We start from the raw sequence: 26,693 nt of genomic DNA, 5'->3' as shown, positions 1-26,693 counted from the left end.
CAGAAACAAACACCAGGAAGCAGCCAAAATGCGGAGGCAAAGAAACATGTTACAAAGGAAAGAACAGAAGAACTCTCTAGAAGAGGAACTAAATGAAATAGATCCAAGCAAGCTAACAGATACAGAGTTCAGAATTTGGGTTACAAGGATGTTTAAGCAGATGGTTAGGGAAATAACTGAGAAAATCAATGACATAATAAAGTACCAATTTGAAATGAAGGCTACAGGAACTGAAATGAAGAATAATTTACATGGAATCAACAGTAGAGTAGAGGACACTGAGAATCAAATCAGCAATTTGGAACATGAGAAAACAAAAAACACCCAACCAGAAAAGCAAAAAGAAAAAAGAATCCAGAAATATGAAAATAGTATAAGGAGCCTCTGGGACAACTTCAAGAGGCCCAACATTCGTATTATTGGGGTGCCAGAAGAGGCAGAAAGAGACCAAGGAATTGAAAACCTATTTGAAAAAATAATGACAGAAAACTTCCCCTACCTGGGAAAAGAAATCGACTTCCACGTCCAGGAAGCACAGAGGGTCCCAAAGAAGAGGAACCCAAAGAGGCCCACAGCAAGACACATCATCATTAAAATGCCAAAGGTTAAAGACAAAGAGAGAATCTTAAAAGCAGAAAGAGAAAAGCAATTAGTTACCTACAAGGGAGCACCCATATGACTGTCAGCTGATTTCTCAACAGAAACTTTGCAGGCCAGAAGGGAGTGGCAAGAAGTATTCAAAGTGATGAAAAACAGGGAACTACAACCAAGATTGCTCTACCCAGCAAAACTATCATTTAGAATTGAAGGTCAGATAAAGAGCTTCACAGATAAGAAAAAGCTAAAGGAGTTCATCGCCACCAGACCAGCACAACAGGAAATGTTGAAGGGTTTTCTTTAAGAAGAAGCTAATGAACAAAAGAATCTGATGAACTAAATAGATCCAGAGGCATTGACACATGCAACAGACGATCATATTTCAGAGGAAAGAGGGAAGGGGGGTGGAGGGTGGGAAGAGATTAACCAAAGAAGTTATATGCATATATGCATAACTCATGGACACAGTCAATAACGGGGTGAAGGCCTGGGGAGGGGGTGGGAGCGAAGTGGAGGGGTCAGTTGCGGGGGAAAATGGTATACCTGTAATACTCTCAACAATAAAGATAAATTTAAAAAGTAAAAAAACACAAACAAACAAAAAAAAAACATTTGTTGCTAAAACAAAGGGTCTGGGCTTGAAGCAGAGTCCAGAGTGAGGCAGACTGGGTTTAACTCTTGGCTCTGTCCCTGGCCAGCACCGAAGCTTTGAGGAAGTCACCTCCACTCCAAGCTTCCACATCCTTCTTTGTCACGTGGTAGGAACGGTGCCTCCCTCTCACACCTCCTGAGAGGAGACACGGCACATGAGAAAGCTCTCGGTGGGGGCTGGCGCAGAGTCAGTCCCAGGAAGGGTCAGCTGCTGTTAATAATATTCACAGTATTGTTATCATTGTTGTTGTTACTTAGCTCCACTTAGGCATGACCCCAAATCCTCACTGGAGAAGGGCGGAGAGGCCTTCCTCACGGTGTGTGTGTGTGTGTGTGTGTGTGTGTGTGTGTGTGTGTGCGTGTGTGTTTATTATCATGGTGCACACAGCCCCAGCCTTCCATTCTGTTCGTTTTCCACCAGGCAGCACTTTCCCGCAAAGAGCGGCTGCTGTTTCTCTAACGACAGTCCCACACTTAATGCCTCAATCTCCACATTTTATTTTATATGTAATTTAAAGCCCATGGTGCCTTAATTGTAAAATAGGCCTTATTAAAATAATAGCTTGAAAACCAGTGGGGCTCCCTGTGCCGAGCAATGAGGGTTTTTAGCTTAATGGCTGTTTACTGGGATTTAAAAAGAGACACAACCCAAATAAAGCTGTAAAGACATTTCCAGCGTGAGTGATGGGCCAGGGACCAGCTGATAATTAAGCTCCCCCTACCCCCACACTTTTTTTTCCTCTGGTGCTGTCTGGAGCATTCCTTAGAAATCCAAAGCATACCCTTTGCTGCTTTTATGATTGATGAGGCGGTGAGGATACTTCAGTACAAGTAAGCAAGGCAGTGCTTTGATTAATGATGCTGGTGAGACTCCCAGAAGACCAAAGAGAATAACACTGTTATCAGGAAAGCAGCTGAAGCTGCTGAGAGGGACAGCAGCTCCCAGGCTCCTGGATACCTGGACCGTGGAGCCATCCATGGGCAGGTAGGATCTTTAATGCAGCCTGAACCCAACCTTTCCTCCCGAGGGGCCAGGAGCCAGAGGTGATGGCATTATTTTCCATGGGATCCACAAAGTTGGCACTGAGCACTGTTAGGCTCCCTGGCAATCTCAAGATGAAACACACATGAGCTGGTAGGAGTCTCAGGGTCTATCATAGTCATGATGGGGTTTTTCAATGCAAGCTTTCTCAGACAGGAACAGTCAGATGAAGGGATTTTACAGTATAGGAAAAATAATAGCATCCAGGCATCGAACATTGACTTTCCATGAACCTACACTGACTGAATCTCCATAATAACCATGAGGTGGGCATTACTGTTACTCTTCTTACTTTGTGGCAAAGGAATCCTGGGCTCAGAAAGCCTTTGTATAGTCCTGGTCTGTGTGGCTCAGGGGTTGAGCATCCACCTATGATCCAGGAGATCGCAGTTTGATTCCCAGTCGGGGCACATGCCTGGGTGTCAGGCTCCATCCCCAGCAGGGGGTGTGCAGGAGGCAGCTGATCAATGACCCTCTCTCATCATTGCTGTTTCTATCTCTATCTCTCTCTCTCCCTCTCCCTTCCTCTCTCTGAAATCAACAAAGATATATTTAAAAAAAGAAAAGAAAGGAAAAGAAAGCTTTTGTATAGTACAGGTCCACACAGCTCATGAGCTGTGAGCAAGGATTCAGACCCCAAATGGCCTCGTGTCTACGCCTACGCTCTTGGCCTCTTAACAATCTTGGGTCTCCAAGAAGAGGGTCTGGGGGGTCACAGGAAGATATCCAACCAAGTTTCAGAACACCTAGGTTTTCTGTCCTGCCTCAGCCGCTCACTGTGTGACCTTGGGTGTGTCCCTGTGTCCTTGAATAGGAAATTAGATGCATCCTTCCTACCTCACAAAGCTTGTGTGAGAATGAAACAATTAACATTTCCCTACACTCTTCGCAAGGTAAAAACCCAACAGACTCTTCATTCTAGCAAAATTGTCAAGTGCACCCAATGTAGAAAAGCATTTACAAAGCAAATCCGCATCAAAAGAGTCGAGCAGATGAAGTTTCCTGGTTGCAGAGGAATCCAGTGTAACTTCTAACTCCTAGAGGTATGACTTTGAGTGGGTCACCTGATCTCTCTGAATCTCAACTTTCAGCCTTGTGAAATCAGATAACACCCATTTCTCAGCATGGCCGTGAGGATCCCGCGATGTTATGCCCACAGAGAGCTTAACCACGGCCTGGCACGCGTGCCCCGAAACGTTAGCTGGTATTACCTCTTTAGTTTCTCTCCCTTTGAGCCACGGTCCGCTCCTGATTACCCAGTCGGTCAGGGCTGTGCCTGACTTTCCCCTTGTCTCTCTGAACTCGGCTGCGTTATAGACTGAAGAAGGAAATCTGAGTCAAAGAATGCCCCGAGGCTCCAACACTGTGGTTTTGAAAGTCAATAGCCTGTCATGGCAGGACTCCTGGTCTCTCCAGGGACCGCCCACAGCGTTGTCTGAGCTCTGTGAGCCCTGCAGAGCTGGGCCCACAGGAGCCTCCGGGTGGGAAGTGCTGCCTGAGGAAAGGCTGTGGTGTCATCAGGCCAGAGCATCTGCGGCCTCCTTGCGCACAGGGACCAGACCTGCCCTGCTGGCTCCCACATCCATACTGTGGCTGCAGACACAGCCCCTCCTGTATGCCTGGCGCCTCGCACTTTACAGAGTGCTTCCTTCCACTTTCCCCGTGCTGGGCAGCGAGTGGAAAACCAGGGAGAGACGCACCGCGGTCAGCCTGGATCGGCCCGGCCCGAAGCTGCAGAGCAGAGTGCAAAGAACAGCGGCCACTTTCACAGACTGTGAAACCAGACAGACCTGGGTTTGAATCCTGGTTCTGCCATGCCTGAGTTTTGTGATAATGGGCAAGTTCCGTAACTTCTCAACTCTCCATTCCCTCTGTAAGCAGCCGCTACGTGTAGTGGTTCAGACCGTAGCTCTGTGTTCAGATTCAGGGTCTGGCACATCCTAACTGCATGTGCAGATTCTCGGATAATTGACTGATTTCATAGTCTGTAAAGAGAGCGAGGATGGAATGATATTAAATCTACGCATAAAGTCCTTGAGGTAGCAGCCAGCACTGAAAAATTGCTGGCTGCTGTGGTTCTCGGGAAGGAGCAAGCTCTGCTCCAGTGAGCAGTAAGCCCTGAGGCCTCGGCGGATTCGCACTCACGCAGGGGGAGGGGTTTCTTCCCTGTCGGGAAACTCGGGGGTCTGGGATCTGGCATTGCCCTGTCTACCTGTGGCTTTCACGTTCACTGTGGCAGCGAAAAAGCAGGTGAGGGAAGCACCGTGGCTCCTGCCTCCCTCGGAACAGACGTGGCTCAGAGCAGCCGCGCACGGTCCTTCGGCTGGAGGGGTGCTCGCGCTCCTGTCTCCTGCGTGGGGAGCGGTGTTGCTGTAAATGTGGCTCAGCGCCTAACCCCCACGTGGCCCCACAAAGATTAAACGATGACGCGTATGGAATGCTTAGCGCGGGTTCCTGCGCATGGTGAGTGACTGTCGTGCGCTCTGGTGATGGTTATTATTTGACTCAGCGCCGGTCTAGCTTGATTCGGCGCAATTCTGACTTGGTCAAACCACTGGTGGCTTCCGACTATGGTCCGTGTTAGATTCCAGGGTCTCTTAGTAGCCACGCTTGCCTCTCACCTTTATCAGTGTGTCCCTACCTTTCTGCATCTCTTTTCCCTCTTCCGGTGCCCCCCAGGGTGCCCGGGACCCTCGAGTGGATGCCATTGATTGATGTTTCTTACTAAAGCATTCCACCAAGTGACAGCTTCAGTGTCTCACGGTGACTTTAGATGTTCAGAGTGCTCGCTTCAGATCGACTGGACCCTGCATGGATTCACCCAGGAAGCTTTGGTGCCCACCGTGTGCCAGGAAGTGGACAGGCACTGATGCTCACAATGACCCTGGGAGGTCACTCAGACTTTCCGGCCTTGTTCCAATAAACTGAGGCTCACGGGGGTTAGGAGCCTGCCTCAAGGCATGAAGCCTGCGTGAGGAGGGCAGATGCAACTCAGGATGACTCCCTGTCGAGAGCCCTTTTCACTCTCTACAGCTGATTTCGGTGGATTCTAGGGACTGGTCACACCCATGGTGGGCCTTTCCTAAGCCTTAGTTATGCCTCTTTCCTTCAAGGACTTAAACTTTGTAAATGTAAAACTAAAACTACAGCTAACCACTTGCAGAAAACATTGGCTTAACCTGTCATTCCCGACTGGGACAGTCCATGGCTGAAGATGCACTCACTGTCTTAGCCCTGAGTCTGTCACTAACGGTGGAGGTCACACACTCATCCAGCCACAGGGGACACATTCTGAAGCAGAGATAGACACTGAGGAGTGTCCTCAAGTCACAGCACATAAGTAACAGGCTTCTATCTGAATAAAAAGGCTGATCTTTCTAATCTCAGTCGTGATATCCAAAAAGCAAAGACTGGAATGATCACTGAACTCAAAGGCCTTATACTCTAAGTGAGGATCCCGGACCAGCACACATGAAGAAGGCATCGGGTGGATTCCCTCCCAGGAATACCATTTAAAAAAAATTCTTTGTAGCTCCCATTCACAGAGTGCAGATTCCTGTGATAGGTAGTTTAGAAATATTATCTTAAATCCTCACAGCCAGCATGAGATGTCAAGACTGTTTATGTCCATTTTCTTATGCAGATGAGGACTCTGAGGCTCAGAGAGGTTAAAGTGACTGGCCCAAGCCACACAGCAAATGCCAGAGTTGGAATTTAAACTAATTCCTAAATCTATCGCTTTCCATATGATCACAACAGCAGGATGCCACGGAGGGTACTGGCCTTGACAATATCTAAGAGGCAGGCTGCTCTCCTCACAGATGACCCCAGGACCTTGGCATATCAATATAGCTTCTCAGAAGCTAAAGGAGAGATAGATGAGGGGAGGCCAGCCAGGCAGAACTCTGCTTCTACCACAGATCTTTCACTTTTGTGTTTCTCACACTGGGTTTTCCCATCCATATTTTGCTTGAGAAATATGTGCTACTGCATAAGGCAGAGAGAAAGTAAAAAAGAAAATTAAAAAGAGAACTTAAGAACGATAGTTGTAGTAGCATGGCCTCAATTTTAGGAACTAGACACAAAGGCCGAGGAGGTGAAAAGATTTGCCTAATTATCAGACAGAGTTCTGGGTGACAGGCTGTGGTTCAGAGCAGGGCTTGGCCACCTTCTCTGTAAAGTGCAAGATGACAGTGTTTCTCTCACAAGCACTCAACTCTTCCCTTATTGGGAGAAAACAGCCACAGACAACACCTAAAGTGACAAGCATGGCTGTGTCCAATAGCCTTTATCTACAGAACAGGCTGAGTCCTGGGCTTCTTGGCCCTGGAGCCATAGTTTACGGACGCTTGCTTTAGAACAAATGCTTTTTGACTCTTTATTTAGCACTTTTCCTACAAAAGCAAAGCTCCCTCTTTAATGTTAGGGGGAAAAAATAGGAGCTCAAAGTTGGAGAATGCATGAGAGTTTTATAAAATAAGGCGTGGGTAAACAATAGGATAGTCATTAGACAGGTTAGTGTGATGGGGATGGGGCGGAGCCTGCAGGATGGGAATCATAAATAAGTGATTTAAAGAAAGAGCCTGCCCTGATGAGGATATTAATGTGCATGAACTGCAAAGTAGAACTAAGTGGACTCTGCACTCAAGGTCTAAAATAAATGAATATTCAGGGTGTGGCAGAAGTAGGTTGACAGTTGCTTGTATGGAAAATAATACAGTAATTAATAAATACGAGAATAAACTGTGTTTCCCGTATGCACAACTGTAAACTTACTTTTGCCCCATCCTGTATTTTATAACTGGACAGGGTGATGGTTGTAAAACATTGCTCATGTACTACGCGTCACTGACTTGTATGCTTTAAAGGGGCTAATTGTATCCAACATAAATTTCATCTCAATAAAAATATTTCAAAAATAAATTAATAAACAACAAGAAAGTTGACAATGAAATGGTATGGGTCTATGTCATGGATCCCTCCTCTTGCTTCAGGCCCTAGGATGGCTGAAGATTTCTTTCCCTTGGATGGGTGAGGAAATTGCTGTGCCAGGTGGCAGGGTGGTGTGATTTTTATTTTATTTTCCTGATTTTGTGTCACATGGGTCTGATTTTATTCCTAGTTTCTTTGGTCCTCAGTTTCCTCACCAGTAAAATGCAGGTCAGCATTGTACCATTTAGGGCTGACATGGTCATTAAATGAGATTCTGATATAAACACTTAAATCTAGGAAGTGTTCAATAAATGTAGCTTCTTAAGAGCCTTCTCTCTTTCTTTTGTGGAATTAGGAGTGTAGGAGTTTGCCATCTTAAGGGATAGTGGAGAGAAGAGTGGTCCAGTAAAGGGAATAGCATGTGGAAAGTCACGGTGGGTTCTAGGGAGAGAGGAAGTTTATTTGGCTAAAGATCCAAGTGGGGGGTGATCAGATACAGAAGCTCCAGAGACAAGCACACACTGGATGGGAAAGGACCTGGTAAGCAGGGTTTATTGCTTTGGTTGTTAACTGGACTCATGAGCAAGTTGGCTTATTTTTAAAGACTCACTGCAGCATCAGTATGGAAGCAGAGGGAGGAGAGTCAGTGAGGAGGGTATAATCCAGGGAACAGATAAGAGTGGCTGAACATGAATGATGTAGGGGCAAAGCGGGGGTAAGAGCTGAGAAAGCTGCTCAGATTTCTGGCTTGGACCTGGTGACGTCCATCACTGAGATGGAGAACATGAGGAAGAGCAGGTTTGTGTGGAAAGGTGATTAGTTCAGATTTAGAATGTTACATCCGAAAGGCCTTAATATCTTTACTTTTAAGAAACCTAGAGCTTTCATTCACTCATTCTTTCATTCATCATTTACTGACCTCTTCACATGCTCCAGTTGGTATAAGTATACTCATAACTACCCTCTAAACTTAGTAGCGTAAAACAGCAAACATTTCTCATTTTCACAGTTCCTGTAGGTCAGGAATTCAAGAAATTGTCTGGGGTGGTTTGGGCTCAGGATTCTTAATGAGGTTGCCATTAAGACATGGACAGAGGTTGTAGTCATCTGAAGGCTTGACTGAAGCTGGTAGACCTGTTTCCAAGAGAATTCACTCACATGGTTGTTGGAAAGAGACCTTGGTTCTTTGTCAAGGGGGTGTCTGGAGAGTGCCCTCATGAGGCAACCACTCTCTTCCCCCAGAGCAAGTGGAGAGAGAGAGAGAATAGTTCCTCAAATAAAAGACTGTCTGTCCTACATTATCCTATGTGTTAGAAAGAAGCCACTAAGTCAGGCCCACACTCAAGGGAAAGGTATTACATAAGAGTGTGAATGCATGACTACCAGGAGGTAGGATCATTGGGGCCCACCTTGAAGGCTACCCCAGTGCCTTTGCATGAGCTCTGGGGATGCAGTGATGAGCTAGAGAGCCATCTAACACAGTCTTGTAGGAGAGAAAGAGACATATATGAAATTATTATGCACATTAACTATAACAACTAACTAGGATAAGACAATGACAGTAAAGACGCAGTAAGTTATAAGAGGCATATAACCGGGGCACTCAACTCACTAGGGAATGAACGAATAGAAATTCATTTGTGAGGAAATTATACTTTCGTTGAGGCCTAAAGAATGAGTAATAATTAACATTAGGTCAAAAAGATGATGGTCGCCTCAAAATGCTAAACACAGAGTTACACTGTGACCCAGCAATTCCACTCCTATGTATATACCCAAGAGATGAAAACATATCCACACAAAAGCTTGTATGTGAAGGTTCCCAACAGCCTATTTGTAATAGCCCCAAAGGGGAAATAACTCCAATATTCATCAACTGATTAGTAGAAAAGAAAATGTGGTATAGCCATACAATGGATTATTATTTGGCAATAAGAACAAAATACTAATACAAAGTACAGTGTGGATGGACCTTGAAAAATTTATAACAGAATCCAGACACACAAAAAAATACATATTGGTAATTCCATTTGTTGAAATGTCCACAACAGAAGACAGAATGGAGCCACAAATTAGATTAGGGATTGCCTAAGGCTGGAGATGGAGGGGGGTTGGGGGAACATGTGAAGTGACTACTAATGGACAGGGGGGTTCTTTTGGGGATGACAAAAGTGTTTTAAAATATATTGTGGTGATTGATGTTTGCACAACTTTGTGAATATACTAGAAACCACTGAATTATACACTTTATTATTATTACTATTTTAAATATGTCTTTATTGATTTCAGAGAGAGGAAGGGAGAGAGAGAGAGAAACATCAATGATGAGAGAGTCATTGATCGGCTGCCTCCTGCACGCCCCCTAGTGGGGATGGAGCCCGAAACCCGGGCATGTGCCCTGACCGGGAATCGAACCACGACCTCCTGGATCCTAGGACGATGCTCTGCTGCTGAGCCACGCCAGCCGGGCTGAATTATACACTTTAAATGGGTAAATCTGTGGGTGAATTATTTCTCAGTAAAGATGTTGAAGATAGACGATGATGGGAAAGCACTGTGGCGAGGGAACACCTAGAGGTGGGAGAAAACTTGTGTGTGGAGGAAACTCGGTCATTGTATCTGCAGCATTGAGACAGGAGGAGAAGTAGCATCTGGTGATGAAGGACCAGACCCACAGGCCTTAGAGACCCAAGAAAGGACGCTGGTCTTTATCGTTAGGGCAATGGGAAGCCACTGAAGGCTTTTAAGCAGGAGTCACACGATCACATTGAAGGTTTTCAAATTTTACATAAGTGCTCAATAAATTAAAGGTAATGTTTCCATCACAAATAGATGAACAGGGCAGGCAGAGTATTGAAAGCCTTATTTTTTATTGTTTCCCCCTGAGGAGTACAGGCCCCAAAGCCTGGGGGAGTGTTTGAGCCCTTGGTCATTGTGAGTGGCCCGCTCGTTTTCATGTGCTTTCATCTGCCCTCTCACAATCTAAGTGGCTCCAAGTTGCTCAATGGGGCACAAGCTGGATGTCCCCACCCTCAGGTGCTGACCCCATGGTCCTATGCTGCAGAGTCCTTGGGGTTCGGGGCTCCACCGAGCCCTTTATCCATCTCCAGATGGCAGCGTGAAAGAAATCTCTGGTAAAATGTGAATTCCACCTCATTTAATGCGGTTTACATAGGTGTGGTGCAGTTGAGGCCGCCACAGGAAAAGCTGATTTCAAGTTCTGGCACGGTGATTAGCTGATTCACAAAAGATGTGAGTCTCCGTTTCTCCCCTGCACATCTGTCCTGTCTGCTTTTAATTTGGAAGCACCAGTTTTAATTTCGAGGCAGGACTGTAAACTCCATTTCTGTGAACACAGAATGACATACTTTGTGGAACGGGGGCCTCTGGCCAAAATCTGACTCTTAAGTAATTGATGGCCGGTGACTAGAGCTGAGAAACGCTCCAATGCGAACACTTTCCATGGCAAAAACCCTGTCATATCAGCTGGATTGCAAGCGAGCCTTCTGGGCCTCTGCCCATCTAAATACAGGCCGTGTCTTTAGGTACAGCCTCCAGGGCCCGACGGGGCCCTCCAGCCTCATTCTGAACATCGCAGGTCCTTGCAATCCACAGCTTCCCCCTGTCCCCCGCGCTTGGTCGGAGGCTGCGGCCCAACGCGCCACCGATTTCCTCATCTTTGGAAATCAACCCCATCAGGAAGGAGGCTTCAGTGTTAGGGGTTGTTTTGTTCTGGTGAAAAGGACACTCTTTTCATCACATTTGAAAACCAATTTTTAAAAATCTCACTCATATCCAATATTATGTGTGTGTGAGAGAGAAAAAGCAGGCCTAGAGTTACATCACTCCTGTGGTTTGAGAAATCCCTTTCACAATCTGTAGACTGTTTTTGGGGGGCTGGGATTTTTGGAGGAGGGGAAGGGTGCAGAGCAAGAGAGAGAGAAAGGAGACAGAAAGATGAATCGTCCTCCAGGTAAAAGGAATGGATGAGCAGAGGGAACAAAGGGCACAAAGCTTCCATGCATTTGGAACCCTCTAGACACAGAGACAGCTGCCGTGTCTTCTTTGTTTTATTAATCAATTTTATTTATAACCATCTGTCTCAGATCACCGCGGCATGCCTATCACCTATCATGGTGCCTGGCATAAAGTAGGCTTAAACACATATTTTTTAAAATCTACCAATTAGGAAATGAGTAATTACTGAGTGGTTACCACGTGCCCAGCACTGTTATCGCTCACAAGCCTGGGAAACATAGCTGGTGAAACTCACGGGCAGTCTAGCGCAGAACCGTAACAAGGGGCACGGGCCCTGCACTCAGCCAGTCCTGGTTGTGGGTTTAAGTCCTGGCTCTGCCGTTTACTAGTTGTGTGGCCTTGGGGAAAATGATTAAGTTGCCTAATTCTCAGTTTCCTCAGATTGAAATGAGAACAGTAATAGGACCCATCTCGTACAGCTGTTGGGAAAATTAATTGAGGTAAAGGGTAGAAGGTGCTTCGAAAAGTGCCTGGGACGTAGGAAATACTTGGTAATGGTAGCTATTATTGCATAGTTTGGAAATGGCACAAGGCGGCTCATGCAACAGTGCTTGCCATGGCTCTCCCCAAATGTTCTTGAATCACCACCTTTGTTTCACATCCAGCTGGTTGCCAATTCCCTTCCCGAGCCACAGTGAGGCCAACACTCCTGTTGGTTTTACTTAAGTGTGAAGAGTCCCATTGTCCTGAAACTAATGAGGGTTTAATGAAAACCGTGTCTCCATGGAGGACAGTGGCACTCACTCCAGTGTAAACAAGAGAACATCTCAGGTGGTTTGCGAAGTATTTGAGCTTTTGCCAAACATGTCTTCCTCTCGTTTTAAATTCCCTCTGTATTTTAAGTGAAATCGAATCCACATGTTCCTGGTCAAGTCACCGTTATGGAAGGAAGTGGGGAAAGAATATGGGCGAACCCCAACATCCACAACTGGAGAGACGGTGACATGTCAGGGTGGTGACTGCATTTGCGCACTAACAAAGCGGGCTCTGGGCTCAGAGGGAGAGAGGACAGCGCTCTCCCACCTGCCCGCCCATGGCGCACTCACTCGCCCACTCCATGGTTCCCGGGCCCTTGCCAACCCCACACTGTAGTAGGCACTGTGGGTCAAATGCGGTCCCTGTCCCAAGCCAGTTAGATTAGGGGTCAGCAAGCTTTCTCCGTGAAGGCCCAAACAGGAAATGTTTTTGGCTCTGTGGGATGCATGGTTTCTGTTGTAATTAGTCAACTTCTTTGTAGCAAGATACCACCCACAGGCAATATGTAAACAAAAGGGCAGGGCTGCTTTCCAGTAAAACTTTATCTATACAAACAAACAAACAAACAAAAAGACAGTGGGACCAAATTTGATGGGTGGGCCTTAGTTTGTTGATCCCCAGATTAGATTATGCCAGGGAAGACCAAACCACCACAGAGAGACACCCTGGGAGTAGGTACCAGTGCTCATCAGTGAAGAAGCAGGTCCTGACTAAGCCTATTAAGAAGTCTACACTTGTACCTTCCCGAGAGAATTGGATTCAAATCCCATCACTGATTAGCTGTGAGACTTATGTCAAGTTATTGAATCTTTCTATAAGCCTAGACTTGCTCATCTGTATAACAGATATATTAACATTATTAATTGTATGTAATATGATAATACCATTATTAGTAAAATTATTAATTAATATTACCTAATCTCAGAATTAAATGAGGTGCTGTGCCTACAGATTCTATGCAACATCTGGCATCTGGCGCACAGCTGGTGCTCTGAGTGGATAGAGCACAGACTGTGGAGTCAGTGGTCCAGGCTTGAGGCCTGTCCATCACTTAGTTATCTAGACCAGAGTCAGCAAACCTTTTGTGTAAAGGGCTAAGAGCAAATATTTTTGGCTTTGCAGGCCACCTACAATCTCTGTCACATATTGTTTTTATTTTAATTTTACAACCCTTTAAAAATGTAAAAATCATTCCATCATTCTTAGCTTGTAAGCCACACAGAACCAGGCTGTGGGCCGTACTTGGCCCGAGGGCTGCAGTTTGCTGAGCTCTGCCCTAGACCAGAGCTGTCCAATAGCGATGGAGCCTGAGCCACACACGTGAGACACTTAAGTAATTTCTAATTTTCTAGTAGCCACATTAGGAAAATTTCAAAAAGTGACTTTAATAATATATTTTGTTTAACCTGATATATTCGATATGTTAGCATTTCAATAAGTAACTGGTATTAAAAATGTATTAATAAGCTATTTTGCATTATTTTTTCATTTTCCTTTTTGTTCTAAGTCTTTGAAATCCTGTGTACCTCTGACATTCACAGCATATCTCAAGTGCTCAAAAGCCACATGTGGCTAGAGGCTACTGTGTTGGCCAGGGCAGCCCTGGATTCAATAATTCTTTCTAAAATGAACAGAAGAGCACATATGATGTGTGTCCATCTAACATGTGTATGTGCCCGTCTAGCATGTGATATGTGTGTGTGCCCATCTAGCACGTGATGTGTGTGTTTTTCTCCTCTATCCTGCCCCATTTCTAATTCAGAACCTCAAGGATAGGTTTGGAGAGGTGCAGGAAGTCTTGCGTTTGAGCCGGAGACCCTGGGGCTGCGGAGCCATTGCTTGAAAAGCTGGGAGTTGCTGAATGTGCTCCTCTGACCTGAGCTCTTGTAGAGTCAAGGGCAGGCCTCCAATTTGTTCTCGGGTCAGGAGGTGGGACTGACTCTTAGTGCGAAAGGCTCATCACACACCAAAGAGCAGCCCCGGTCTCCCAGGGAAGCCAAGTCAGGTGCACGGGGAGATTGGTTCTAGATGCAGCGCAGCAAAAATTCTTTCTGCCTGAGGTCATCCAGTATAACTTCCTTGAAGAGGTGGCTTTTCTATTGAACAACTCCAGGTCAAGGGTCAGACGACGTCACCCACTCATGAAACCCAACCCTCTGCGAAAATCCCTCACATAGCACATTAAAGAACATCTTTAGAGCCTAAGTCTTACTCTGCTATTTACCAGCTCTGTAAACTCTCTGAGCCTCAGTGCCTTATCGTTAAATGTGGACACCCGCAGACTGTTAGATTGTGGGTAGGACTCACTGAGCTACCGTTAGTTACGAGGCAGATTTAATTAGGTCAGAGCTTGGCATATAATAGACACAAAGAAGATGATCGTAAATTATTACTCTCACTTTTTGTGGTGGCTGGCCGCTTTGACCAAATTCCGTTCCTTTCTTTCCAATGCTGTGCCCATACGCTGTACCCTGTGAGATTTAAGACGCTGCGTATGGATCCAGGCTCACTGGCCCGGAGGCATCACACAGGGTGAGTGGAGACACAGCCCGAAGGTCCAGGCTGGGGATCAGCAGAGAAAACCAAAGGGGCCCCCTCACCACGCGACTGGCCCTCCCAGAGCTGAGCTCCGCAGCCGCATGGGCCGGCAGGCCTCTGGCAGCGGCCGCCGAGTGGTGAGCTCCCTCTCCGTCCTTTCCAGGGTGTCCCACTGCGCTCAGGCTCCCACTGATCTCCGGGAAAAGAGACAACTTCCAAACCTTTTTTTAAAATGTTTTTATTGATTTCAGAGGGAAGGGAGAGGGAGAGAGAGAGAGAGAAACATCGGTGATGAGAGAGTCATTGATCGGCCGCCTCCTGCACGCCCCCGCCTGGGGATCGAGCCCGCAACCCGGGCATGTGCCCTGACCGGGAATCTCCTGATTCTTGGGCCGACGCTCAACCACTGAGGCACACCGCCCGGGCTCTCCAAATCTTTCTGAGACTCTTTCATACTCTTATTGGAAAGTGGGCCATTTGGGGAAAGGAAGGTACAAACTGACCTCCTTTTTGACATTCGTACATTTAGTCTCATGGTGATGCAAAGGACGGTAGCTGGTTTGTATGGATGCAAATTTTACCTCACCAATCCTGGGAAAGACTAGCCTTTCCCTCTGTCAAAAAAGGCGGCATGCCATCACCATTATTATCACCTTCATTACTATTAAAAATGGGAGTAAAGTGAATTAATATTCATGAACTGATATCTTATAATCTTCCATGCAGGTTAAGACTTTATAAAGGCAAGTGCATCTATCTCTGAGTCAATAGAAAGCCAAACTTTGAATTAACAACACTTTGAACAGAATTTGAGGGATGCAATACTATTCCAACTCCCTACCTACCTCTAACGTTCCCTTTACTCTAGTCTGAGGGTCAGCACATATTTTCTATGCAAGACCAAGAGTGCTCCCTTCAGGCGTGGCACTGTCTGGCCTCAGAAGGAACTATTCACCCCCCACACTGTGGAGCCAAAGTTCTCATAAGTTATATGTAAACGAATGGGTGTGGCTGTGTTCTAATAAAGCTTTATTTACAAAAACATGGAGCAGGCTTCGTTGGCATGGGGAGCCGTGTTTGGCTGGCCCCTGTTCTAGTCAAATAAGCAAAGAACCCCAAAATAAAACCTCTAACAAATTTACTTCCACTATCTCTACCTAAGGCGAACTCATGATACCAACAATGTGGGAAGAACACTGATGTTGAAAGATTAAATAGCCCCCCTGCGAATGGGCCACCGTTTTACTGTTTTCAGGTAATATAAATATAAATGGTTCCAGATCCTAAGACATAGGGAAGGCATATAAATGAACTGAATTAAAAAAATAGAAACGTAGTGTTAGTTTAGCCATTCAATTAATTCTTGCCATACAAATGTATTGGAAACCTATAGCATGCCAGACATCAAAAATATACTTTTAGTCACTGGTGATTAAGATATAGGACAGGTTTTCCTCGTGTGTTTTGTTTTATTTGTTTAAGATATTCCTGGTACTCCTAAAATCAGACTATGAAAAAATTCCCTGTCCTGCTTAGGCCAAAAAAAAAAAAAAAAAAAGCAATAAAGCAATTCTAATTCTGGCTTTCCATAACGAGAACCCTGAAGTATACATGGGAATAATTAAAACCAAAAAAATTAAAAAATAATAAAAAGGCTGGTCCTATTAGTGCTGTAACTGGGCACTGACACCATATGACATAATTGGCACTCGCCTCCGAGCTTCGCCTGCATCCAGCATTCTAAAGCCCTTTCGTAACAGCAACGAACATCTGCTCTGAAGAGCTGCTGTACACCCGGCAAGGAGAATACTACAGAAGGGTGTGTTTTCCTTAGCGCAATAATATGTTATTAAAGTGTCAAATACCTACATTGCAACAGTAATTATATAAACACTGGCTAGAAAACTGTAGCACAAAAGACACCAATAAAAAAACAACCACCACCCGCTCACAGAGAGGCAGCATTAGATACTGGGATAAGGAATTTGGTTACTTTTCCTGGGTTGGAGTTTAACATACTTCAAAGAAATAAAGACGATCCTAGCGGTGCTTTTATTATTATTTCTTCCCCTTCAAGACTTCCTCACTTCAGGCAAGAATTATTTATAAACAAGTGGAAATCATTACTTTGGGATTTTATTCAACACAACATTATATGGGGGCGAAAATGGGCCCCCGAGCTGCCTGAATGTCATCATGTGCTGTCTCCACTTTTTCTAAATTGAGCTCATCCATAAAGTTTCAGAAATAGCATTTTTTAAAAACCTACCAACCAATTTTCCAGGCCAGAGCATGCCCTTCTCGCTCTGGCACAACTGTTTGAAGATTTTTCTACTCCCTTCCCAATAGAGAGAGAGAGAGAGAGAACAGAAAAATGGTGAGAAAACACTCTGATCACAAGGGATTAGCTTACCCACAACTTCTTTGGAATCGTAATTGTGTGTGGATTCGTGGGGTCTCTGGAGGCTGGAGCAAGGCGTATTTCATCAGAGTGTTGAAGCCCGTTCTGAATGAGGCTGATACACTGCGTGTGTGCGTCCGAACGCGCCAGGTCCGTCTCGGGCCTCGCTCCCCTCCAGGGTTAATGAGACACACTGGACTCTTGGGGAGGGGGTCATCTCTTCAGCACGGTCAACACTGCTGATTTTTAATGTTGAAAACTTTAAAAGATTTAAGTGAGATTCCAGTGCCTAGAAGATTCTCTCAATGGATGGGCTTATCAGCTGAAGTTAGAATGGTGCTGAAAGTTCCAGTTTCCTTCCCTTCCCTCCCCCCAGTGTTTCTTTGTAAGGATTGTTCAAGGATGGTAAGGTATGAACCACAGCAACGTAAAAAAGCATTAACTATTGCCCTGGCCGGGTAGCTCAGTGAGTTAGAGCTTCGTCCCCATATGCCAAGGTTGTGAGTTCAATCCCCGGTCAGGGCACATACAAGAATCAACCAATGGGTGGGTGAGTAAGCGCAACAAGAAACCGATGTTTCCCTCTCTCTCTCTTAAATCATTCAATCAATCAATCGATAATAAAAAAGTAAACAGAGTTAACTATTAACTGTCTCGAAGACAAACACTTTAGGTCTTGGCCAATGCATCACACCTACTAGTGCGTACATTCCCACAAACACGTTCATCTCACCTTCACAATGTTTGTCAAAGCTGCTTATCACTTGGATATTGGTTAATATTTCTCTTTAAAATAGTTCTTTTTTTCCACTTAAAGTTGCAGGGAAATAAAACTTTATATGACTGCTATTAATGGAAAAACATTACCACTTGCCAGTAAGTCCTTTACTGCAAAAATACACGAGCAAGAGAAATGAAACCGTGCCGTTAAAACCCAGCTCAGTGCATCTGCCGGTTCAGTCCTGAGGTCCGGGCCCTCCCCGAGGAAAGGGAGATCAGCGGGTGCTAACGAGGTGGTGGCGACAGCTAGCCTCAAAGTAGGCTTGCTCGTCCTAGGAATCAGGAAGGGCGACTGAGAGCCGGAGAAGGGTTCACTTTCTCGCTGTGTCGTTCAGCGCTGCGTAACGTCCATCTCCTCAAGTGAACCGCTGAACGCAGCCAAGGCATGTCTCTCGTCCACTCTCAATGCATCCCGCAGTCTGGGGAGCCCTGTTAGCAGTTAGTGCTTTTAATACCTTTTTGGACTTCAGAAAGTGCTTCCACGTGCATTGTTCTATGTGGTTCTCACGATAGCTCTGGGGAGGTAGCTAGGACCATAATTATTTTTATTCTACTTGAAACGAAATGCAAAACAAGATGTTTTAAGCTCACATAACAAATCAGTGGCAAAGCTCTGTCTAACACTTGGGATTTTATTTTTGAAAAAACCAACAACACACTTTCTTGATCAATTCTCTGTCACATCTTTTGTAATCAACAGTGAGGTACCTATCAAGTTCTTGTTTTTTAAAAATTCATCTTTTCCCTTCAAACAAAAGATACTTAAAAACTAGGTTTACTTATTTATGATTCGACACCCAATCTTCTGTGTCCATCAGTGCAAAGATGATGACGACTCTCCAAATTCTTTCCATATCAGCATTTTACTCAGAATGAAAATAGCAAAATGAGCAGCTATTAACCAATTTGGAGCAGCAGGATTTAGGCCTCTGGGCCCCTCCCTGCTTCCAGGGGTTTTCAAAGGCAACTTTTACAAAGGGTGGTATTTCTCATCTATGCTTCACAGGAAACTAGTTATTGCCTCTGAGAATGGCTGAAACGGATGGGTCCTTGCTGTGTGATATATATTACAGGACAATTATCTGGTTGCAGAGTAAGATTTTATGAAATTCCCTGAGGTCTCTAAACTCTGATTCACATTGCGTCTCTCCGGCAATAACAGTTCAACCATTTGGAGCCCAGTTGGTTTTATTTAGTGGAATGAGTACTGAACAAACTGATCGATCACCAATCCAATTTGGTTATCTTGGATTACCAAGATAATTCTGCCAAGTAAAATAGCCAAGCCTAGTTATGATGACGGTAGAATTGGAGAGCCTACAGAGCAGAGGAGATGAACCGTTAACTCAATCAGCTGTGTAAACAAAGTTTCTAACCAGTGGAAAATGTTAGCCAATATCCGAGGCAAGGGAAGGGCTCTAGATGAAAAATCAGAGAGGCTGCTAATGGAACAGAACATGTCCCCAGGCCCAGAGGGGGAAATAAACAGAAGGCTCCTTCCCACGGCTAGTTTAGGGATCGGTAACGGCCTTGGAGTTTGATGTGGCATCGGGCAGAAACGCAACGGAGGTGTGCATCAGACAGAGGCATTTTCCCATCTGCCAGTCCTGCTCCTGAAATTGTGCTGTTGACTCCGGGACTGAGTCATCCTGTTAGAAAGATGTGTTGTTCATTGCTGGAGCCATATCAGATTTAGCAGGGAAAGTACAAAATGTAATAAGCATTTTCCCAAATCTTATTTTAGAGATGTCCAAAAACTGTGAAGACCGGAGGAGTTCAACCTTAGTTATTCATATTACATACAGCCGTCTAAGTCAGTTGGAAAATTCTACAAATCTTAAGGATTCTAAGGAAGGCTTATGAACAATTTGGGAATAAGTTTGATTGTTTTGAAAATGCCAGGTTCCTTGGACTATAATCACTTAGCTCATTGGTGGGTAATTATATGGATTTATTAACAAGTTATTTGCAGACAAGACTGTAAGCTCTTGTTTGTGTCACCTGAATCTCACACGGTACCATCACGGTAGTCACTTAATGAATTTGTACTTAATTAATGATATGGTAGATGGTGCATTGATTCCCAGGTCTTTCCTAGGGCCTCTTTCAAAGCACCAAATCAAGAGAAAAACTAGACATAAAATAATGGCTTCACAGTAGGTGTGAGGATTTGTTTGACCAGAAGTTACTACAGGCACCTCCCAGCATAGCCCAGGAATCAGCCCTGAGCCCGCCTGGCTCTCTCAGCCTTGGCACTGTGTGATTTACATTTAAAAACTCAATTCTGGAGCTAAACTTTATTTTAAAGAACATCCATTATTTACACCGAGTAGTCTTAATACGTGCTGAAACACCTAAAACTATTTTTTGAATTAAAAAATTAAGTTAAACATTTTTTCGTAATTAAAAATATCTTTGGCCATTCGTAGCATACTCCACCTGTATGCCAGCTTTCCCCTACATCTCTCTCCCCCTCCTTCTCTTCCTTTGAGCATTTTCCTGGATTCAAAGTCAGTGTAGCTCTCGCTGTTAAGTGTAGAGTTTTAATTAGCTCCTTCTTTAAATTTACTAACTAGATTCTCAGCAACCAAAGATTCTGGAGGCTCACTTAGCAGGAAACAATTCTTCCCTGCTCCGAAAAAGTGGGGAAGAGGCAAAATTGGGTGTTCTCATGCATAAATAATTTTTGTCTATGCAACACAAGTAAATATGCCTAATTGCATCCTGGGTGGCAGGGGGGAGGGGGGTTTGTGGACCCAAAATAACAGTGACAGCCACTCAGGCTGAAACTTCACCAAGTCCGGGCTCATGCCAGGCACAGCGGCGCACACCGCTAGGGCACCGCTTCCTGCTCGGTACAGAAGGTGGGGCGGACGGAAGGACCCGCAGGAGAGAGGCCTAGAGAACATCCGTGGCGATGGGGGCCTGCCTCTGTATAACCCTTCCCTGCATTCCCTAAAAGAGCTTCCATGGGGCTAGAAGGAGATGCTTTGGGCATCTACGTGCTTGTTCTGTTCTGTGTTTATCTCACGCGAACGTTTAGCACATGGACTCTGGCTCAGTAGTGGTCCCTGTCACTAAATCACAGGGAACAGAAATGAGCAGAGCAATTGCTATAAGGGACCTAAACATCATTACTCTTCATTTTCATTTTTTAGCTTAGAATCGCCATTTGCGATACTATCTTAGAGACTGGTGACACAAGGCAAGCCACAGCATTACGGTGGCGTCCCCTGACTCTCGTTTCCTTGGACGGTAAATCCAGGTGCAGCCAAAGCCTGCTGTGGTGTCTGCTGGGCGTGAGCTGCGGCTGGGTGCAGGCGATGCGGAGCTATCTAGACTCGGTTCCTTTCAGAACAGTGGTTCCTACCCCCGGGAACACTTGGCAATGTCTGGGGACAGTGTTGGTTGTCACAACTTGGGGGGCAATGCCACTTGTCTCCAGTGGGTAGAAGCCAAGCGTGCTGCCAAACATCCTACAATGCACAGGCCTGTCCCCACAGCAGAGAATGGTCCTGCCTCCCATGTCCATAGCAACACTAGACTGACAAATCCTGCTTTAAAAATACTTGATTCAGGAGCATTGTGCATATATTTTCCAGGCTCTGGGAACAGCCATGGATGTTTTGTGTGCAGAAATAGGTTCTAATAGGTTCTAATAAGCAGGTTCTTCCTAAAATTTACAAATCAATCAAAATTTCTCTCATCTGCTGTTAGTGTCTGAAGTTTCTGCCAGTGGTCACTCCTTTCATATATGAAACCTTTTATAAAATTCCAGTAGTAGGTCATTCATTTGTTCACACATAAGGTATTTATAAAGTGCCTACTATGTGACGGTCAGTGCTACCCAGGAAGAGTCAGCTGTCTTCCTGTGAGCTCATTTGCTTCCCCACCTCTTTGCCCAGGAGATACATCAACTATCATTAAATCAAATCTCTGGAGTTAGGCAGCTTAGAGCATCCAACATAGGGTTGCCATATGAGAAGCAGCTTGATTGCAAATACGTGCGTGTAACAGGGACGGCCTGCCCTTTAGGTCAGCACCGTCGTTAGTCTTGGGGAGGAAGAATCCTGCCCTAGGCTCTGAGCTTTAGAAGGCGCCTCCGTAAACCTTGCCCACAGGGCCGGCCATGGGAAGGTGCCCATCTAGAGCCTACACCACGCTTCCTTCTACACAACACTCTAGAACCAAAGACCACGGAATTTTCTACCTGAATTACTCTGAGCCCACTTTCAGAACCTGGACAGGCTGGTTCTAGTCTGTTCTCCATGGAAACATATGTATGGGCATGTGCACCACAAGGCCTGAGAGGGGCAGCTGCTGGGATAACAGACTAAGACCAAGGTATCTCTGGTACACACGAGGCCCCCCACAGTGTGGGACAGCACTGGGTGCATGGAAAGAAGGGCAGGGAACTGGGGACCAGGCACCACGGGGACCTCGCCTTGTGTGTCCATGTTCTGATGCTCATTCCAAGGAGTCCAAGAATTCTAAGTTTGACTGTACCCTATAGGGTGTTAGGAAGATGCATTTGTCAGCTTAGGAGAAGGAAGCATTTTTAAAGCTAACTGAAGATATAACTTAAATATTTGGACATATGGCACATGGGTCCCGGTTTTTCAGTCTTGCCCCAGGTCAAGGATAGGCCATGATTAAGGGGAAATGCACTATTTATTTTCTCTGTGTGGAACACCTCAGGATCGGGGGCGTAGCTCTCCCCAGTGGAGTCACACAGACACCACAGCTTCAGCTACTCTCCAAGAACATTGCCGACCTTTTGTGGACTTTACGGAGCCCAGTGATGAGTCAGCCCATCTTAAACTTATCGGCATTTTTTTGGTGACGGGGCAACAGATGAACAAATAGAAAATTATGTCCCCATAATTAGTTGGCTGAGCCAGAGCTAAGAGAAGGAAAGAGCCACGGGACAGGCTGAAAGTCTGCACCTGGCATAGGAATAGGAAGAGGGGTCCATGATGCAGCCTCGGGAAGGGGTGCCCTGAGCAGCGCGTGCGGCGGACCTGGGCAGTTCACGAAAAGGGAGTGGAAGGGTGGGCCCCCATAGAAAAGTAAAATACAAAGGAGAAAAACCAAACTACCTTCTTTACCTCCCATTGTTTCGGGGACAGGGGGTCAAAAGAGTTGGGACACTTAACTTGTGGTTCTGTTTAGCAGCAATTCTGACATCGTGTGAGTACCGTAAGGTGGTGTCTGAGAAGTGGGGTCCTCTTCTTGCCCCGGCTCTCTCCTGAAGCCCTGAAAAGGAGGAGGAACCTAGAAGGATGCGATGCTTGCATCCTACATGGCAAAAAAGCCCAGACACCTCCCATTTCTTTCCTCTCAAGAGGAGGCACCGAGGTAGCTCCAGGGAGAGGGTTCCACACTGCGGTGCCCACAGGCCCTGTCCTGTCACTCAGATGAAAGGTCCAGGTCAGGTGGCCAAGCTGGGAGAGGTGGAGGTGGGGGGCTTTGTTTTAAATGAACCAAGGCCTAGTCACAGGACACTTGGGGACCTCTTCTCTAGAAACTGACCAATGCCCAGAGGCTGGATATTACTGGAACAGTCTCTGACCCATGGACACTGACCGGGTCACTCACTTGGGGCTCCCAGCTTCCAAAGAAGTCCTGGGAGCCATCTGCACAGCCAGCCAAAGGCAGGGCTTGGCTGCCTGTGTGATTAATTGCCTTTGTTTCCTCACAAAGGGCGTGGATCCCCTGACAATCACGACAGTAGGAGGGGTGGGGAGTGGCCTCAACAGGGAGGCTCCCCTTCCTCCCACAAGTCCAGGGTGTGCCTGGGAATGGGATTCTGTGTTTAGCTCCAAAAAAAAAAAAAAAGGTATTTTTCCAAAAGAAAATTATACAGCTCAGAAAGTTAGTCATTAATGTAATGGTCTGAATCTACAATGAGAAAAAGATTGAGGTTGACATGATTTTTATCTTTGATATAGCTTCTGAAGTTGAGAAGTAATTACGTGTGTTAATATTACAGTCATTCGATATTCAGTGAATTTTTTTTTTTTTTTTTACAACTTTTCCTTAATTAATCTTCCCTTTCCCCCTGTCTGCTCACAGTGCAGGCAAACAATCCTGTCGTTGATCAGGGGTGATTCCAAGGAACACGGGAATCAGAAAGGTCTGAGTTTGAATTTAGGCTGACGCCGGACGGTAGGCATTTAGTAAATCAACACAAGTGATAACTATGCCTGTTGAAAATGTGGTGTTGCATCAGGCACCATGTGAAGGTTTCACACACGCTACTTCATTGAATCCTTATGAAACTCTATGGGATGTGAACTATTCTTACGTCCACTTTAGAGATGAGGAAACCGAGGCTCAGTATAGACGCTGAGGCCCACAGTCCGGGCTGCTTGACCCCAGCAGACCGGCCTCTGAAGACACCATTCCCCTTCACCTCTGTGCTGAGGGAGCTGGTGATAAAGGTGGGCGTGGGGTGCGTGAAGGAGGGGGTGGGAATAGAACTTCCACTGCCTCAAATCAAACTACTTTCTCCGTCACCCACCTTGTATCTTACTAGGCTAGGGCTACCTCATCTCCCCCATTTCTTTCCTACCTGCAACCCCCCCAGGACCAAGGAACCGAAAGCATCAGGAAACCAATAACAAATCCACCTCTGCTCTTTCCTCCTCGGCACAATCCAGCAGTCCCAGAGCGCCGCAGAGAATTACAAAAGCAAGGAAGCCACAGCCGCTGCCCGGCAGCTTAAAATACAGACACACTTGAGAGACACCACCTGCAAATCACAAAGAAAGAGCCAGGCCGCGGTCCTCACTGTTTCAACCCTCAGCACACCTGGGGCTCCGAGATGCAGGCTGCTCTCCTGGAAGGCCTCCGAGTGCCTGTCCTTTGATATTCGACAATAACAATAGAGTTATGAAGACTGAACGAGATGGCGTGTCATCGAATTCTCAGTGCAGGGTCCGGAGGTGTTTAAGGTCCTCAGCGTTATCACCATCACCGTTACTGAGTTTCGAGGCTGAGGAGCATTTGATCAAGGGAGAAGATCTTCCAGGGAGATTAAGCAGAGGAAGTAAAGACTTACAAGCATTTGTGATAAGATCAACCTACAGCAAGTGATTGATTCATTCATTTGGCTAGTTTGTCCTTTGGCCTACCAAGTATTTACTGAGCATCTACTATACACCAGACGCTGTGCTAAGCTCTAAACAGGAACCTAAAACAATGAAGAGTCCTATATTCAAAGAGTCTGTCTTGGCAAGACAGACATTAAATACATTCATCTGACAAACTAATATGTGATTATAAATCGTGATTGATAAGGACCATGAAGGGAAATAACTTGGGTTTATGAGAAAAAGTAACAGGGAAACAATTTATAATGGGTGGGCATTGGGGTAGGTCTAGGGTGAGGTTCCTGAGCAGGGGACTTAGGAGCTGAAACCTGCAGGGAGAGCACGGGTCGGTGGGGCAGTGAATCGGGGAAAGTGCAGGAGGCTGGGAACAGCCTGGGCCCAGCTGCGAGGTCAGGAAGGCGGGGCCGCTGGAGGATGCTGAGGGAGAGGCCAGCCTCTGCTTCACTCTCAGGCTCAGCATCCTCTCCTCAGCCTTCTGCGTCCAGCTTCTTGCCCCCAAAGCATCCACCGTTGCCCCCCCAAGGCTCTGTGGATTCGGTCTTCCCTCCCGTCCAGAGGCCTGGGGTCTTTCACATACTCAGAGGGCCAGACCGAGCACAAACGCCCTAAGACAGACGCTGATTTCTCCACCGACTTTGAATGTAAAATGGCAAACTGGAAAAAGGAGCGATACGCAGGGACAGTTCCCGTCCGAGTTCTGCAGGCCCTTTCCCAGCTCTCATTGACTTGTCCTGGCGCTGGAGACGTTGATCTGCACTTGGTATTGATCATGATCGCCAGCAGAGACCAATACTGCCTTCCGGGCTCCTTCCTGGGACTAACGAGCAGACTAGCAGATGTGTCGGTGAATAAGGGAGCCGAACAGTTAAAGAAATGTTTCCGTACGTTCTCAACTGTCCATACAAAGGCAGTCACTTTCCACATTCTCTATTTGTAAATCTGGATTTTCTTTACAAGCGATTTGGAAGCAAGCCCCCCCCCCCTTTTCCTCCCTCTCTCCCTGGAAAATGTCTCCAAGGCTTATGAAACTCTAAAATCCTTACCATCAATGGGTAGAGGACCAGAGGCTTCGATAACAGTCTCCTGTAAACCCTCAAGAGAGGAGGGGTTGTAACAGTGGCAGAGTGGCGAAGGGTGGTGGTTTGGCTTCGTAGGAGGTGGGGGGGGCCTGCTGCAGGGTATGAGGAGCCTCTAGGACCCCAAACAGCAACACCACAACCTTTAACTTTGAACCACATAGAAACATCTTCAATACCTCTTTTTTTTTTTTTTTTTATTGGACAAGAAATGCCTGAATACATTCTTGTTTTAAAAGATTTGGACAATCGGGAGTAGTCAGAGTTAAATGCGGAATTATCTCCCTTCGGCCCCAGCCCCCTCATTCCCACGCCTCGCCACGATGCAGTGCTTTATATGAGTCGTGATACTTCCACATGGCATGTGCACGGATGTCCTGAGTAAAAATGTGCCTTTCCCAGTTGATACATCTGGGAGAGTTTACCTCCAAATACATGGAGAGTTAGCGCACACTTTGCAAAGGCTGGGTAGGGCAGAGGGAACAGCGCAGTGCTGAGCGGTCCTGGGACCTGAGCTGGGCAGAGACAGGAGCAGAGCCAGGGAGAGGGGGCAGGGCTTTGCCAAGAGTCCATGTTCTTTATATTTATTTCCGTCTTCATCAGATCAAGCTATTTGAATAACAATAGGTCCATTCTCATCAGGGAGCAAGAAAAAATGCTAAGAGCTTTGCATACACTATTGTTTAAACATTTACAACCAGCCTACAAGGTAGGGACTGTTATCATTCCCATTTCACGGATGGTGAGGCTGAGGCTCCTTTCAGGAA

Source organism: Miniopterus schreibersii (assembly GCF_964146895.1).
Source record: "Miniopterus schreibersii genome assembly, chromosome: 4".
NCBI lineage: Eukaryota > Metazoa > Chordata > Mammalia > Chiroptera > Miniopteridae > Miniopterus > Miniopterus schreibersii.
This window is presented reverse-complemented; position numbering follows the sequence as displayed.